The sequence below is a fragment of the Magallana gigas genome, chromosome 10 (assembly GCF_963853765.1).
Source record: "Magallana gigas chromosome 10, xbMagGiga1.1, whole genome shotgun sequence".
NCBI classification, from domain to species: Eukaryota; Metazoa; Mollusca; class Bivalvia; order Ostreida; family Ostreidae; genus Magallana; species Magallana gigas.
In genome coordinates this window covers 35,948,524-35,965,922 of record NC_088862.1, presented here as the reverse complement: position 1 = coordinate 35,965,922, position 17,399 = coordinate 35,948,524, and the positions used below count along the sequence as shown (strand labels likewise).

The following is a 17,399-nucleotide window of genomic DNA, read 5'->3' as shown; positions in this document are numbered from 1 at the left end:
GGTAAGGGAGAAAGCCAGTCATAGACCACAGTCAAATACTCAGCCAGTGTAAAGGGAAAAACCAGTCATAGGCAACAGTCAAATACTCAGCCAGGGTAAGGGGGAAAGCCAAGCATAGGCCAGGGTCAAATACTCAGCCAGGGTAAGGGGAAAACAAGCTTTTCATAGACTATCAGCCAATGGTCAAATGACCTCAAATAAAATTGATGTGTTTCAATTTCAATTGAGAGAAATAGAAATCAATAGAGAGCAAAAGAAGCACTACATGTTTATCAGAGAAAGTTATAGAGACAAGAGAGACAGAAAAACTAAGTGTCATAGAAAGAGAGTGGGTACATGTTTAGCAGAGAAAGTCTCTCTATCCCTTTTCCCATTTGTTCTCTGCTCTCTCTCTCTCTCTCTCTCTCTCTCTCTCTGGGTTGAAAATATATGTGATATGGTGTCAAACGATTATAATTACTAAACTTTCAGTTCTGCTTTTGTTATAAAAACGTGTTGTGATTGAAAGCCTTCATATAAAACGTGTTTTGAAAAAGAAAATAAGAAAATGTTTTAGGAAAACTATTTGTCGCACACAGTTTATGCAATCGTAACAAACATTATTTTAAAAATGAGATATTTAATGGCGAGTTAAATTTTCAGAGGGTAGCAAGCATTGTTATAAACAGTATGTACTCATGTGTCATGTCAGGAATTGTGGTTTTTTTTAAACCGAACCCGTTTACAAAACATGTAACCTTTTCTCTAAGATAACTTCTTTATTTAGATATTTCAAAATTTTTAAAGACAATGTGCAATTTAGAATTGTTGCGTGCTGACAAAATTTACAGACCCTGAAACGTACTACTACACCATAAAAGCGTGTGACTTACGTGCGAGAAACTTTTCGTGTTAACCGTTTAGCGTTTCGTGTGAATCAAAATTAAATTATGAAGTGATAATTTTTGTATTTGACATCCATATTTATGATAGATTTATTCAGGCTCCAACCGAAATTACCACCTCATAATATTCAACGAATGATTCCGGATTACTTATTTTAAAATATTTTTTTCAGGAGTTGTACAATGAAATATTAGAACATTGACATATTTGTGTGATTTTCATTTCTTTTCATTGTACAAACCCCGCTTGCGCCCCAACATACGGCATTTCAATTAATTTGACTGTTCAATACAAAATCGATTCGTAGTGTAGACAAATACACTGAACATGTAAATCGTAGTTAAATGCATCTAAGTCACCTTAAAAAAATTGATAGATGTACTGAAATAATCTACCTTGAATGTAGCTGAAAATCATTATTTGTACATCATTTTCACTTCGAATTCCCGTTGACTTTTAACAGAATTCCCCAGTAATGGAATGCATTTCATGCCCCCTCTCCACATCCCCTATAGAAAACACTAAGTTATTAAATCAAATTATTGTATTTTTATTTTGTATTCTTAAAAGTAAGTCAATGTTATTGTTAATATTAACGTTTACTATAGTTGAAAAATTGCATGATCTACCAATGCACTTGCGATGAGCTGATGTGCTTTCATTCTGTTTTCTTCCAATACTTTCGGTTTTGACCTAATCTAACAAGGCATTCATGAGACAATTCGTTTAAAAAAAAAACGTTTGAATAGATAGATAAAACATTAAGCAATATAAAACTTAACAGTTTTCTTGATTTAGTAAACATATCTATTATTTTTAATACGGTGATGTTGAAATAAAGCGGTGGCACTTCACAGATTAAGATATCCAAGCCATGTACTGTGAGGCGTGACTAACCCTGTCTGGCAAGCACTGTCAGTAATTTTGAAAGTGATTTTGGAAGTCCGTGTTTATATAAGCTTCTCATGAGGGTCTATCACGTATAAAAGGTGTGAGACCCAATTGACAGGCGTAATCGTTCTATTGTATTGAACGGGGTATCACCAAATTCTACCGTCCGGTTAAATGAAGCAAAATTGATAGTAAAACAGTGTTTTGTGGTAAAAACAGACCGGTCAGATCAGAACGCGGAATTCTGGATAAATGAGACAAAAAAAACGTGTAAAAATATGTTCACAAATCAAACATGTTTACTTACGCTAGAAATGCACAGAGGAATTAATTATCTGAATTATTACAAAACAGTTCCAAACACACACGTTAGATAAAGATTAGCGTGTTAGTATCTCTCTCTCTCTCTCTCTCTCTCTCTCTCTCTCTCTCTCTCTCTCTCTCTCTCTCTCTCTCTCTCTCTCTCTCTCTCTCTCTCTCTCTCTCTCAGTACTTTTGCTTTCCAATATCATGTATATGTTTTGATTGTAAAATCATTTACCATCCAAATTTTTTGCTGTATAATTTTTATTTGTGTTATACATGAACGGATGTGATGTAGAATTATGTGGTCTCTTTTTCGGTTTAAAACGTATGAGACATGTATGTACACAGAGATACAGTGGATGAAGTCAAGAAAAACAAAATACGTATGTGGTATACACAGGTAAAATTGCAACATATGTTCAACATATGTTAAACATATGTTGAGCATATGTTCTGAAACATATGTTCGCCATAAAAAAACGAGCATCATATGTTAAACATATGTTCATAAACATATGTTCATCATATGTTTAACATATATTAAACATATGTTTTTGATAACCATATGATTACCATATGTTTATTAATATATGTTAGACGTATGTTGAACATATGTTAATTTCATTTTTGTGTTTTTACTTCTTCTTTTAATATGCTGTTTATCATTTGACAAGTCAAGTCTAAAAGTCTGTCTAAAATGTTAAAACAAAAGCAAATACAACCATCAGACCTTTTAAAATTTTGCAAATTAAGAAGTGGAAAACCATTAAATATATTTGTGTTATTTCTAGAAAGTGATATTTTTAAAATCTTACAAAAAACCATTAGAACTAAAAAAAAATTATAATTTAAATCATTCATACAGTCATTCCATATTTAAATTTATTTACCATAACTTGTAAAGCAAATGTAAGCAGAGATACGTTGAGCTCAAGAAGAATATCTGGATCCTGGATCATTCATCACTTCATTATCTTCAATAAGATATGTAAGATATCTTACAACTACAAAATATAATATACTGTCACACAGTGTCACTCAATATTTGATATATTAAAATGATTTGCATATCTCCATATCCATTAGTTTGATTATAATATACACAAAATATAAAAATAATGTTAATAAAACCTTTTATTTAATTTTTAACATATTTTATGTATAAAGTGGTGCATGTAAAAAATTTATTGAACATGATTAATTTTACTATAGAATAATATTACAATTTTAAAAAACACACATCATGCTGCAGTTTTGAATGTGTACGAAATGTATATATTTTGTACTTACTTCTTTATAATATCTGACACTGTGTTAATTGATGCCATCTGTGACGTGCCCAGTAGTCACTGCATTCCTAAAATAAAAACACTTTTTTTCAATTCGCATGTAATAAAAATTACACTATAAATAATGATAATTTTTTTTAATGACAAATGAATTGAATTGATATAACTATTTCTATGAGATATATCATTGTACAATTTGTGTTGACACAAAATAATTCATAAAATCAATAGGAATTTCCCTGTGGGATTGTAAATTTTTTTTTCATAACTGATTAACAGTGATAGAAGACATACTCGTTGCCTTGCAATGAGCTTTGCTCTAGTTTTGGGGGCTACTTTCACTTTCCAAATTTTTAAATGCATCTGATCTTAATATAACTTTCAAATCCACATGTTTATGCTTGTTTACCATTACACTTGTTAGGTCTAAATAAACTATAGCCAGTGAGGTTTTGAGTTGTAGCACTGTGTGAAGAAATTTATAGGCCTAACCTAGATATTCTACATTCTGTCATTCGTAAACATAGTAATTACTTTATGATTTAATCACTGTATTTTTAAAACAATTTCAACAGCCTTAGATGTTTTTAAAATGTAAACAACAGTAATGACAATCGGTTGTTGACATTATTACAGACCACTGCTTGCACTGGTACAGTAACGTTTTTCAGTCCAAAATTTCTGTGAGAACACAACTACAGCCTGTAGATTGGCTCATTGCCACTATATAATTTTAAATAGGTAACTGGAAACGCATTCTTACCTTATATAAGTACAAGTTAAAATACATCCTACAGATTGATCTTCTGCCTCAGTGACGTAAAATATGACGTATGTTTATGAACTCTAAATTTAAAACCGATTCAGGCTTAAATCCGGATATGTTAACTAAACACTTAATTTGATAAAAAAGCATGGCTCATGTTGGTCATATAATTTCTTTATACGCGTATGTATTACTACATGTGTAAAATTTTAAGCAAACATACACGTCTAATCAACATAACGCAACTTCAAAACATATGCTTATCATATGTTTTAAACAAACAGATGTTCAAAATATGTTCAACATACGTTGAACATATGGTTACCACAAATATATGATCAACATAAGTTTTGAGTCTGTAATATGTTAAACATATTTTTCAAACATATGTTAACAATATTTTTCAAACATATGTTCAACATACTGTGAAAAATTCATATGTTTAACATATGTTCAACGTATGTTCAACATATATGTATGTTACTCGAAACATATGCTGAACATATGTTGCAATTTTACCTGTGTATAATTCATAAATGTTTCATGTATATATGAAATTATATAAAGGCAGCTAAGGCCATCATTAAAAAATATCTATGTTTCCCCTAACCCGACCCTAAATTTTGAAGTTGGGTAGGTAGGTAGGTATATAATTTTTTGTTCTGCCTGGGCACAATTGAAAATGCATTACTATTTTATCAACTTAAGGTAATGTAAAGAATTTAAATGTTTGTGAAGTCATATTCAATGATTCTACAATATCAAGTTTACACAAAATCACTACACTTGCAGATAATATTCTTCTATGACAAGGAAATAGGTGTCTAAAAAAATAAATATTACATGTAACCCAAATATGAAACATAATGCCAGGGAAGAAAAAAAAATATTTATATTATATATAATACAAATGTTTGCAAATTTACTTAATTTCACTTTAATTATAGTCATTACCAAAACCAACTCTTTTGTTTCGGTCTTTTTGAAATTTGACGAATTTAAGAGAACTGTTTAATTTTTTTACAACATGAAGAGTCTTTCATATCAAAAGTTACAAACCTTATTTTTGGGAGACTTATTTTCCCTAATAGAAAATTAGGGAGAAGGGGAGACTGTCATTATTTGATACAGCATAACCTACCGGAATGATGATATACACAGATTTAACCTTAATTAAAATTGGATTAGAATTTAAGCAAGTTAATAAAAATAAAGCAACTAAAAATTTAAACAGTAATGCAATCTATTAAAATTAATTTATTTGATGTATTCTTATATTTTAAAGATGAGATATTTTGTAATTGTGTTAGCGAAATGAAAGACAAAATCCGTCTTTGTATATCTGTGTATTTTTGCAATTTTTAGGTATTAGTCTAACCGATTTACCCAATTACAACCGTTGCGGAAAGGGTCATTTTAATTTTTAAGATAACTGTAGACAGATAGATTTATGATTTTTTTTTGCATTTTTTGGCAAAGTTATTAAATAACTGAAAGTTACCAACTAATTGCAATATCAACACTAAAAGTAATAAACATCGATTGTACTTGTACACAGTGGGTTATATGTTGCATAACCCGTATTTATTGTAACTCATAAAATATAGGACAATTGCAAACTATTAATGACAACAGTTGTTAACTGAGGCTGTGGAAACATCTTTTGAATGAAATAATTATAATTTCAATGTCTTTAGGGTTAATTTACATGATCGGGAACTCAGAATACAGGGCGACTTCAACTTCAAATCCCGGCAAAGTTACCGATCAAAAAGCGAGTATTTCACCCATGTTGATGATCAAGGCCAACAACATGATTGTAAAACGAAAATGATGTGGGTCTCCAAAAAACAATTTTGGGTAAAATTAGGTTTCTTAAAAAAAACATATTCAATGTGGTTAAAAAACAGTTCAGTCGGCGGGATTTAATTGGGTCGGTCGCGTCAGGGGAAACATAGGTTGTTTTTTTAAAATTATTTTTGCCTATTTTTTTGTCTGTTGGTCACACAGGCGACCTATTGCAATCGCCCGTCTGTCGTTTTGTGTCATTTATAGACGTCATAGTATACAGCTCTTAAATAGGTATGAGGGCAGTAGTCATTGTGTTAGCCCTAGGGTAAGAACTGTTGCCCGTGAGCATAGGCCAAGGTCAACATCAATATCTGACCAAGGTATTGACGAAATAACTATTGCCCTCATCCTTATTTAAGGTTTGTTTTTTGTGAAACAAAGGAAAAATATATCCTTGTGATAATGCCAGGGCTGGGGTATTGTCAAATTATCTTCTTCAGGGATAGTCAAATACTCAGCCAGGTTAACGGGGAAAGCCAGTCGTAGGATACAGTCAAACACTCAGAAAGGGTGGGGGAAAAGCTACAAATATGTAGTCATAGACCGCCAGCCAATTGCCAAATGACCTCAAATATAATTGATGTGTTCCTTTTTTGAAAATATTTGATAATTAGGCTAAAACAAAGAGCAACGAGAAGAACAGTAACTGTATGAGAGAGAAGATAGAGAAGAGAGATAGAAAGAGAGAGAGAGAGAGAGAAAACCTCGGTGTCATAGAAAAAGAGTGGGTTCAAGTTTAGCAGAGAAAGTCTCTCAATCCCTTTTCTCGTTTGTTTTCCACTCTCTCTCTCTCTCTCTCTCTCTCTCTCTCTCTCTCTTATGTCAATCATATTTTGGGCCATTTCTTTAACAAGTTGAGTTTCATTATTGATATGAAACATTATCATTTTTGTAGGAATGATATATTATTACATTGAAGAAACATATTTAAATGAAAAAAGATCATATAAAATTTGATATTGTTATATGGAAAGAGTGTGGTTGACTTTATTTAAAACTTTTTTTTTGTATTGACCAGGTAGTGATTTTGAGACCTAGTCCCTCCACACAATGAAAACAGAAAGCACTTCATGTGAAGTACATCGGTGTTCTAAGTGTATGGGGGACACAGAGTACTATTGTGTATCGTGTACGTGTGAACTGTGTCCCCAGTGTAAAGAGAACCATGTAAAAGATCTTCAAACAATAGACCATGATGTTGTATCATACCGTGATCAGATCAACTACATCCCATCGCAAGAGATATGTGTGAAACATCCTAGCCATGTTTATATTAAGTACTGTGAACCTTGTCAAGTTCCTGTCTGCAACCATTGCACACATCATAGAAATCACCGACAATTAGTTATTACAACATCCTATAATACAAAGCGACAACAACACAGAGGAACCATTCACACCATCAGAAGTGAGGCTCTCTTTTACAGACCTGTTCTTCTGCCACGAATCAAAACTGATTTCAAAACTTGTCAAACAGAATTCTCCCTCTATCAATCAGAGATGTTAACAAAGGCCCAGACACTGAAGCATCTCATTGACTATATACAAAACCATTTCATGTGTAATGTATTATGTGACTTTGATTTCAAACACAGATGTTCAAAACAGAAGAAAGAAATGATCATACATATTGTCAGCCTACAGAGATATGTATACATATATGAACAGAGGATAGTAATCAGACCGCTACAATTCCTCTCCTCCATAAAGACAGCCCTCCCCCAGATACATCCGACACTCCACACCAGCCAGCTCTCCATGACTAAGTCACTCAACAAGGAGGATATGATGGAGTCACTATGTGCAATTCAAATCACAGAGAGAGGAAACCGACGCGTAGGAAACCAGTGTCTGCTGAATCTGACGTCTGGTGTTGAGTTCCATCAATCTCTTACAGTGACAGGTGCTGGTTGTTGTTTTCACATTTCAAGTGTGACATCAGACCGGGTCTGGGTCAGTGATGGAAACAATCTCATCTTGACAGACACAACAGGTGTCCCTCTACATTGTGTAGAAGATTCATGGAGTGGTTTTTATAGAGGATTACACACAGTAAACAGTGAGGGTGAACTGATTTCTATAGATAGGAATTATAACATCAACAAATTGTCAAAGGATATGAAAACAACCACAACATTTATAGAGAGAACAGACTCTACATGGAGACCACGGTGTGTGTACTTGTCCCCGTCCACTGGGGATCTACTTGTCGGGATGTATTATATTCATACAGGGACATGCAAGGTAGCCCGGTACAACCAGAGCGGACAACTGACACAGACCACACAGCATGATAACACAGGACGGAGACTGTATAGTAGACCGAACTATATAACAGAGAACAACAATGGGGATGTCGTGGTGTCTGACTATAGAGCTGTAGTTGTGACAGAGCGTGGAGGAAGACATCGTTTCTCCTACACAGGACCTCCATCAGGATCAGGACTAGGGCCACATGGAATCTGTACTGACGCGCTGTCACACATCCTGGTGTGTGATGATAGAAGTGACACAGTACAGATGTTGGACAAGGACGGCCAGTTCCTGTCACATCTACTGACAATATCACAAGAGATGGGTGAACCAAGGAGCCTGAGTTATGATGTCAACACTCACCGTCTCTGGGTCGGATCAGTGACCAACAACAAGGTGTGTGTCTACAGGTTTATCACCAGACAGAACGCTCTGACAGGTAAGTATGAGTCATTATCATCGATGTAGTATATATGTGTTAGGTATCATACAGATTTTAATGAGATCTAAGTATACCTTAGTTATCTTTGTTATATCAAACAGGTCATAATAGATTATTAATATCAGTTGATATCTATTTCATTGTGATTGTAATTAATATATTAGCTATATATCAATATAATTGTTATTCATTAGTACATGTCTCTACATGTTATCATATGTAGTTAAATGAGTTTGATAGTTTCTTTAAACAGAAATTTAATTAACCGTATCTATGTACTTAAATCAGAGTAATACATTAACTTAATCTATTCCGTGCAACAAAACATGATAAGAACTCTATGTTTGATGTTTGTAGACCAACGTCGTGTGATGGAGTCACTGAGTGGAATCCCAACCCCAGGGACAGAAAAACCACAGCAAGGAAACCAGTGTCTGCTGAAACTGATGACTACCTCCGAGTTACTTCACTCTCTCACAGTGACAGGTGTTGATCGTTGTGTACACATTTCCTGTATGACATCAGACCGGGTCTGGGTCAGTGATGATGAAAAAAATCTCATCTTGACAGACACAACAGGTGTCCCTCTACATCGGGTGGAGGATTCATGTAGTGGTTTATATGGATTACACACAGTGAACAGTGAGGGTGAACTAATTTATATGGATATGAATTATAACATCAACAAACTGTCAAAGGATATGAAAACAACCACCACAATTATAGAGAGAACAGACTCTACATGGAGACCACGGTGTGTGTACTGGTCCCCGTCCACTGGGGATCTACTGGTCGGGATGTATTATATTTATACAGAGACATGCAAGGTAACCCGGTACAACCAGAGCGGACAACTGACACAAACCATACAACATGACAATACAGGACGGGGACTGTATAGTGAACCTAACTATATAACAGAGAACAACAATGGGGATGTCGTGGTGTCTGACTATTGGCCTGGTGCTGTAGTTGTGACAGAGCGTGGAGGAAAACATCGTTTCTCCTACACAGGACCTCCATCAGGATCAGGACTAGAGCCATATGGAATCTGTACACATCCTGGTGTGTGATGGTGAAACCAACACAGTGCAGATGTTAAATAAGGACGGTCAGTTCCTGTCACATCTACTGACAGAATCACAAGAGATAGGTGAACCACTGGGCCTGTGTTATGACGTCAACACTCACCGTCTCTGGATCGGATCACTGGACAACAACAAGGTGTGTGCCTACAGGTATATTACCAGACAGGGCGCTCTGACAGGTAAGTCTGAGTCATTATCATTCACATTAATTAGATAAAGATAACTAAGACACACATTCCGTGTTAATTATCAGTCAATAAGATACATGTATGACATGTTTATCTGTGTGATTGTTTGTCAATATAAACAGCTCATAATGTTACTGGGTTAGCAGTATCTACCAGTCATTGGAATTAATTGTTTATCTAAAATGAATAGAAATTAAATGTATTTCAATATAAGATGTACAGTCACATGCCATTCTTATTAGTTAATTTATAAATTAGGTCAGTGTAATTAATAAACGAGATATTATCATAGTGACACATGTATTTGTAGTTTGTTTTGTAACATGTACGTGTCAATTGAACTGATTTAATTAATTACGTAACTATGAAAGCATGTGTCAATGTAATTAGTTTGAAATTATTTGTAGATGTAGCTATTTTTATTTATTTAATTCAATTGATTTGTAGATTTTACGTATGTATCATTACATAACCTGTATGGTTTAGATAAATTAATGGTCAATTAATGCCTTCTTGTAGATGAACACAGACACCGTCTTGATGGGGAGGCCATGTTCAGCTCAACATCAGCCGTAGAATGGAGATAGCTTGGATATTGACAGGTTGTAAATGTTTCTATACAAATTTAGTCTGCTCTCCAAACCACACATGTTGTTTGTCACTTTGTTCAACATCTGCAGCTCAAATTGACCTGTGTATAATTCACATGGACTGTAATACTGACTCCTGTTTATTTCACACTTTGTGATCATCCAAAAATGGCTTTATGTGAAATTGAATGTAATGAAAATGGATTCCAGAAGAAAATGATATGGTAATTTATAAATAATACTTAGTGTAAACTTAAATTTTCATTGTTTTTTTTTCACCATTAGATATGAAGACTGCTATTGAATACAAGCATTGTGTATTCCTGACCATGATTTTCCATTTAAAGTCTCCAACACAGTTTTTGATGGAATCAGATATAATATTTCCTAAAGAGACAGATACCGGTATCTTATTCAGTGATAACAGACCGTGTGTTTATAGCTCTACACAAACTTATTCAGTGATGTAACGGACCGTGTGTTTGTAGCTCTACACAGACTTATTCAGTAATGTAACGGACCGTGTGTTTATAGCTTAACGCAAACTTATTCAGTGATGTAACGGACCGTGTGTTTATAGCTCTACACAAACTTATTCAGTGATGTAACGGACCGTGTGTTTATAGCGCTACACAAACTTATTCCGTGATGTAACGGACCGTGTGTTTATAGCTTAACGCAAACTTATTCAGTGATGTAACGGACCGTGTGTTTATAGCTCTACACAAACTTATTCAGTGATGTAACGGACCGTGTGTTTATAGCGCTACACAAACTTATTCCGTGATGTAACGGACCGTGTGTTTATAGCTTAACGCAAACTTATTCAGTGATGTAACGGACCGTGTGTTTATAGCTCTACACAAACTTATTCCGTGATGTAACGGACTGCGTGTTTATAGCTCTGTGCAAACGTATTGCGTGATGTAACGGACCGTGTGTTTATAGCTCTACACAAATTTATTCAGTGATGTAACGGACCGTGTGTTTATAGCTGTATGCAAACGTATTCAGTGATATAACGGACAGGTTGTTTATAGCTCTGTGCAAACGAATTCCGTGATGTAACGGACCATGTGTTTATAGCTCTACACAAATTTATTCTTATGTAACAGACCGTGTGTTTATAGCTCTACACAAACTTATTGAGTGATGCAACGGACCGTGTGTTCTAGCTCTACACAAACGTATTCAATAATGTAACGGACCGTGTGTTTATAGCTCTACACAGATTTATTCAATGATGTAACAGACCGTGTGTTTATAGCTCTACGCAGACTTATTGAGTGATGTAACATACCTTGTGTTTATAGAGCTCTCTAGATACGCAGACTTATTCCGTGATGTAACGGACCGTGTGTTTATAGCTCTACACAGACTTATTATGTGATGTAACGGACCGTGTGTTTATAGCTCTACACATTTTTACACATCATGTTGTTTTTTTCCCCCCAGGTAATCTCACTTATGATTCACATTTGATGCATATGAAAGTGAATAAAATATGTCTAACTACTCATTTAGTTGTATCTTATTATTAGTCAGACTCCGTGCAGTTAACAAAAGAACAAGAAAACAATAATGGTTCAAATTAATTCTCTGAGCATTGTCTATCTCCCTCAATATGCATTTTATAAATAAAATGATTTGATATTAAAAGGGACATAACTCCTCCTAAATCTATCATATCAAATTTTCCTTCAATCATGCATGTCTATACCTTTTTTTTAACGACAATAAAATTATAATTTGAAATGCGCAAGAACTCACAAAAAATATTGGAATTAGTAGTTACTAGTAGTGGTATAATGCACAATTACAGATTATGTCCTATATTTAAAACGACAAGGATTTACGTAATTCCATGCAGCGGTTTGTGAGGAGTTGCGCTTAGAAACTGTTCATTATGTACTATATTCAATATAAATTAATGAAGTCGAATGTTTGTGGTTATATGAACATCTTCACAGTGTTTTCTAAACACCTACAAATTTTTTCGGAATTCCATAATGCGGTTTAAGATCTAGAAGAGTTTTACTTTAAAAAGGGAATGGTCTGACGAGGATTCTCAGTCTCTTCATGCTTTAGGCCACCACGGTCCTTAATAGAGACGTCACACTCGCTTGGTTTTTACATGAAAATCCTCCTACTTTGCCGTGCCTTTGTTCATCGTTCGTAATTCAATGAAGAGTTCCTGAATAGAAATTGTGTTATTAAACAGTTGTTGAATTTAGGATTATTTATCACCAAGTTGGGGTAATTTTATTTTAAAACGCACATTTAGGGTAGCGGCTATCAACAACGCCAACATTTTCACATCCCCAACACTCGGTTCTCAGATCAAACCCTTTAAGAAAATACATACATTTGAAACTCGGACTTGAGGCAGGACCACGCTCTTCCAACGAACCTGCTACCTTTGAAATCAATTCATGTATTCTCTCAATCCTAATAAATAGTAATGGTTGGGCTAACTGTGCTGGATCCCCGCACGTTACCACAGATTGTTATGTTGTGCTAACTATGCTGGATCCCCGCACGTTAGCACAGAGTGTTATGTTGGGCGAACTGTGCTGGATCCCCGAACGTTAGTGGAGTGTTTGTGATATCAGACTAGCTGTGCTGGATTTCCGCACGTTAGTGTCAATTTTGTCTACAGAATTATATCGGACTGTCCGTGCTGGAATCTCCGCAAATTCTTAAGTTGTTATCTCGGAACTCCGAGAATTGGTTTTCATTGGAACACCATGTACCGTTATTTTATCAACTTAAATACAACTTGTTGAACTTTTGTTTTGTTTTGGAGTTTTTATTCAGCGTAAACTTGAGCGAGTGTAACGAATTGAGCTTTCCCCTGAATTTACCATTTGGATTTTAAGAACTTTTACATCACAATTCACAGTTTACAATACAAACCAAATACAAGATACGTTCGTGAGAGTTGGGTAGTATTTTTAGTAGAAAGCCGATTGACATGCTACAGGGCTAACTGCAACTTCACGGAGAATTCGCGATAGGAACTTTACACTTAAAATTCTTAGGTGAAAATTGTTGTGAGAATCGAATTGTTCCCCGTCCTTTCAATAAAACGAGCAATAGAAACTCCTACGTCATGATGAACCAACTAGTGCGACCGTCCATCTGCAAGAAGTCCGCCAAACAGAAATTATGGGACAGGAATCGAATGCAGCAGTTTTTGGATAAGAAATTCCAGGGATCTCTGAACTCTGTGTCTCCGCCCGCTACTAACGTTACCATCATAACGACGCATTCGGAAGAAAATCCAACGCAAGCTTCCCATGCGGATTCGGAATTGACCACCATCACCCTATGTCCAGGTGATGTAGTGGAAACTGGTGCAAACGCCGTGGACGAAATAATTAAAGACAATTCCAAACTAAGAGAACTCACAAAAACTTATGAGAGAAATATTAAAGACCTAACCCTGGACAGTTACTTTTATTACAGAACCTGTTACAAAAACAATCGAACTGTGCTGCATTACAGAGCAATTTATTAGACGCTAAATGGCTTTGAATCAACATATATTGTGAATTTTTTGTCAAATATGTATGTTTGCATTGTTTTTTAAAGCTTTAATTTTGTTTCAAGTAGAACTCTGGGACAGAGTTCATTAAGGCTGTGAGAGAGATTGTTATAGATAAGTTTAGAAATCTTCGATTTTAAACTTTCAATGTAACAGGTTATCAATTTAAAATTTACAAGCTGCTATGAGAACTTAAGTTTAATCTTTTTTTTCTCAAATCAACTACGCAATTTAGTTTGTAACAAAAAAAAAAGAAATAACCAAACAAACAAACAGAGATGCTTTCATGTGACAAAAACATTAATCCTCCTAACACTAGTCTGTCTTTGATATCTTCTTTGCTTAATCTCTAGGCAAATTAAATAATTATTGGACAACAGAAGTGTGAAATTATCGTAACAGCTATATGTGTGAATGTTTACTTTTCTGACATGCCTATATTACTATTACTAAATAATTGTAAGAGAGAATGGTGTACGATCTGGAAGAGAACGATTGGGCTAACTGTGCTGGAACCCCGCACGTTAGCAGAGAATGTTATGCTGGGCTAGCTGTGCTGGATCCCCGCACGTTAGTGGAGTTAGTGTGATATCGGACTAGCTGTGCTGGATTTCCGCACGTTAGAGTCGATTTTGTCTACAGAATTATATCGGACTGTCCGTGCTGGAATTTCCTCACACTCTTAAGGTAGTCCATCCATAACTAAGGCAATTTTAACAATTTTGATTGATCTATACTACATCAAATATGTATTTTAAAGTTATGACATGTATGAGGCTGACACAAACGAAACTCGGGAGTATATGTCACACTCATATTTTCACCGATTACATGTTTTTAGATATTTTCATTCAGTTTCATATAAAGCGTTTATTTCAATAATCCAAATGAACAGAAACAGGATTTTATAACTCTTAATTTTCTATAATTTAGGAAACTATGTGAAATTGAATGATATAAGATTTTATGTTTTTCATTTGTCTATGGGTAAAATAAATGGTTTGAAAAGTGTGAAATTCCTTAACTATTTTTTTAAAGGCCAAGACCCATGTCATTTAGCATTGTTTATTTATCCTAAGTAAAATTTGTGTCTTCTTACACTCATTTTTCTTTGATGTCACCAAATTCTTTGTTATCCAATATGTGTGAAGCAATTTACTGTCTAAACACCAGGTGTCATACATAGACTATTATTTACTCAAGTTGAGCCCTTTTAGCAAAAATGTAGTTCTTACTTAATGTTAATTATTATCACGCGTTAATCGTCTGTTTACTTACATTTTTCTAAACATACGCAATTGTCACTAATTTCATTGGTCAGTTTTGCAAGAACTAAATTTTTACGACAGGCGAGAGTTGGGCTATGCGCATCACTCGATTGCGCTCTTCCAATTAACACCTTTACTTACTGCCCACTCTCTGCCTCTTTTTCAAGGTATGTAAAATTATATATTGTACGTTTTTATATTGCGTAAACTATTTTATTTTATTTTTATTATGAGTATTTTAATATAATTGTTAGTATCATACAACTCAATAGTTTTAGTAATATATTTTTGTCATTATGTTAATATTTTCATAAATTATTGTGACCGCGTAGATTTTACGGTGTTAAGGCATTCTTCTGAAACTGCATCCGCCGTGTGCAGTACGAACAGGGTGAGGGAATGCTGGCGTAAAAGGAACAAGGTATAAGATCGAGGCGCGCTCTGGGCCGTAAGTTAAAAACGAAGGTTATGTATGTCGTATTCCCAAGAGTCCAACAATATGCAATTCCAGAGAAATAGAACCAAGTGATGAAGGATTCAGTATTTATTATCAATCGAGTTTAAAAGATGAACAATGGCAAACAAATAAGGGACATAGACGGAAGCGGCATGTAATGCGTCAGGCCTCCGAACTAAAGATTGACAAATACAATTCAGTTTATATAAGAATCTAAACAATGAGTGAAATTGACAATTTGATGACATTAAATGAATTGAGTGAAAGATTCACAGGTATTGTGTAATAAGATTCACTCAATGAGTCTTTGATGGCCAGGACATGAAAGGCATATATAATTACGCAATGTTGTTTCAAGAGATTAGTAGTTCTTGGGGGAAACATATGTCTGATTTGTAATTACAACTAATTAAAGAATCTGTCAGGTGTCAATGGCTAATTCACTTTGTTAAAACTAAATTCCAAGAATATATGACAAAACAAATGTTGTAGTTGAAAACTAAAGTTCGAAATAAAGATAATTATTGAACAGTCAATTTAGCACTGTGATAATATTAAGACCAGATTGCTCAGTACTACCGTACTGCGAGACGACATGTCATAAATGAGATAACCAAGTATCACCCATTGTTACCATTCTACAGGTCCTTCACCAGCTGTAAGAACTTGTTCAGCAATAATCATTTTAATGACAATGATGCTGATAAGCATAATTTTTACAGTTTTATATTTCTAAAATTTGACCATGGCTCATTATTATTGTTTCGTCACAATAAGTTTCTCATTTTCATTGCGTCTCCAAATTATTGTAAAACGGTTGTGTAATTATATATTAGGTATCGATATAGTCAGTCATAAAATAATTATCACCTTGCAAGACAAGTGTCGCCTGAATAAACAACCCGTGACACGGGTCCCGGGTCTAACGACTGGAGCCATTTAAATGACAAAGTAGGTGTTAGTTAGGTATAGCACTTGTAGATACACGGCAACTTCGAGGTATCGAGAGTAAGAAACTATAGATTATGAACAACGGGACTGCAGTTTGACTTCGAGGAATCAAGAGTTTCGAGAGATAAAGAGTTCCAGAAATCAAGAGTAAATTTGTTTAGTTATATAGGGAAAAAATCGGGACCCTAGACTCACTTCGAGCGATCTAAGTTCGAGCCATCGAGAGTCACCTGTATGTACATTTTATACGTCATATAAATCTTGACATCATATCTAAAATAAAGGGGTGTTTGTGTTACGTTACAATGAAAAGATTATCACCCTGTAACCCCAAACCTTACCTTAACAATGAATTCTCACCTCTGTATCTCTCTTAAAATTTTGATCTCAAATCGTGTCTTGGTCACAATTAGCTTTTTTGTCCTGTTGTAAATGTAAATTTTATCAATACACTTCAACAAGTAGCTCTTATATTCATCTTACAATTTAGCATTCATCATTGGGGTGGGGGGAGGCGGGATATTATTGGTTATAGCAGTAAAGGTAGTCTCTCATATTCATTTTACAATTTAACTTTCATCATGGAGGGGGGGGGGATTATTGGTTATAGCAGTAAAGGTAGTCTCT

The 17,399-nt window shown here is 34.7% G+C and overlaps 2 protein-coding genes across 2 annotated transcripts in view; both read left to right on the top strand.

The window, feature by feature from the left end:
* LOC105332837 (uncharacterized) overlaps positions 1-17,399 on the top strand; it is a 302,923-nt gene that overhangs the window by 9,125 nt on the left and 276,399 nt on the right. The gene's annotated exons all lie outside the window — the stretch shown is intronic.
* The window catches only part of LOC105347843 (uncharacterized), a 239,174-nt gene that overhangs the window by 183,448 nt on the left and 38,327 nt on the right, over positions 1-17,399 (top strand). The gene's annotated exons all lie outside the window — the stretch shown is intronic.